Source organism: Numenius arquata, chromosome 3 (genome assembly GCF_964106895.1).
Source record: "Numenius arquata chromosome 3, bNumArq3.hap1.1, whole genome shotgun sequence".
In the NCBI taxonomy this organism is placed as follows: Eukaryota; Metazoa; Chordata; class Aves; order Charadriiformes; family Scolopacidae; genus Numenius; species Numenius arquata.
Genome location: NC_133578.1, coordinates 41,150,107 through 41,151,879, shown reverse-complemented (window position 1 = coordinate 41,151,879; position 1,773 = coordinate 41,150,107).

The following is a 1,773-nucleotide window of genomic DNA, read 5'->3' as shown; positions in this document are numbered from 1 at the left end:
TTTATTCGGTGGGCCTGAACATGGGACATTTCCCACGCGGTGGTTTTCTGGCTAAACAAGCATTTGGAGGGGGGGGGGCATTGGCACTGCTGAGCATTTGTACTTTTCCCATTTTCATTGCACAGCAGGCCAAATCTTCCTGATTTTATACAACCTCCCTATCCTTTCAGAAAAGAAAATATTCCTATCTGGGTGGCACAGACCCCAGTATTGGAGCTCCTGGCATGATTGTACTGACAGGTCCCAGAACAGGGTCTCGTTGTGATGTTAATTAGTGTCTATTGACCCCCTCCGCTCTTTGGATTCAGTGGGGTGCACACGGGTGCTCAAATACGCTTACGTAAGGAGCAGTTCAACTGATGTCTGGCTCCTGCCAATAAACTAATTGCTTTAGCCGGGACCGCATCTCCGCTGGAAGAGGAGCTAGAAATCAATTTCTGGCTTGCAGCGAAGATCGTGCATTCCTGATCTCCAAGCTCAACATCGCATCCGTGATCATCACCTTTTCTGCACAAGTTTCATCCAAGTTGGGATTGGAAATTCTTTTGTGGCTCTGTTCATAGAGTTTAATCTAATCTTTGTTTCAAGTGGGTTACTGGGGTGGATAATTCCCTGTGCCCACGGGCAAGCGCAGTGGTCTGGGCAGCAGGGAGGCTAGTCCCGCCAGGCAGAATAGTTTTCCTCTTTTGTCTTGCCATCTTACTCCCTGTTCAGATACCTGTCAGGGGAAAAAACAAAAAAGTGTGGTTAGTATCAATATTTGTCCTGATGAAGAAGATAAACAGGTTTCTTTTAATATCCAAGGTCTGGGAAATTCCTGTTTAGGCACATAGAGAGTGTTTTGCTGAGCAAGAGAACAGTTTTGGTAGTTGGATTATTGCAATATATATCCCTTTGGGTACGTGATGTGTTTAGCATTTTTCTCAAAATCCTGTCAAAACTATCTTTTCTTGCTAACTGTAAGTGAGGGGAGCATTGTGTCCTAATTAAGCTGTTCGCCACAAGCAAAGGGCAGCCTCCCGAGTCACTGTGACAGTGGTTAGCAAATGCCAGGGGCCAGTCCTCGGTGTGGAGGGGACTCCTGAGGGACAGCCAGATGCTCTTGATTGTTCCTTAGAAAGCTGTTGGGGGCGGGGGGGCGCGAAATGACTTGATGAGATCAGACACAGAAGAAAGAGCCAGGGAGTGAGCAGCAGAGGAGCAGAGGCTGGTGGTGGTGGGGAAAGACCCAGTGTGATGGAGCCGGGACCCCCTGGGTGTGCAGGCACAGCTGCTCCTCCCGGGGATGCTCAGAGCCCTCCCAAACCCCGTGGCCTGCCTTCCCCCTGATGGGGAGGTGTTTGAAGGTTTCCTTTGATTCGCACAACCCTGCATAAAGCAGGCAGCTCCGCCGAAGAGTAAACATCTCCTTTAACCCCAAGCCGGGAGGACGAGGTCTGGGAGCTGCAGGACGAGGTCTGGGAGCTGCCTGCAGCTCTGGGGCAGGACCCCGGGGGAAAGGCAGGGGCTGCCCGACGGGGACTCGCCGCAAGCCGATAGGCACCGTGCCAGTCCAGCTCGCCACCCGGCTCTGCGGGCGAGCTCGCCCGGCAGAACGGCTACAGTGCTGCCAGGAGCCGGCTGGCCTGCCTGCAGCTCTGCCCCTGCCCGTTTTATATGGGCAGCCCCAGAGGTGGGGCTGAGCTCTTCCCTTTCCGCCAGCATCCCAGGGTGCGGGAGAGCAGGCGCTCGGAGTGGCAAGTAACGGGACGGGGTTCGACTCGCTGGGGCGAG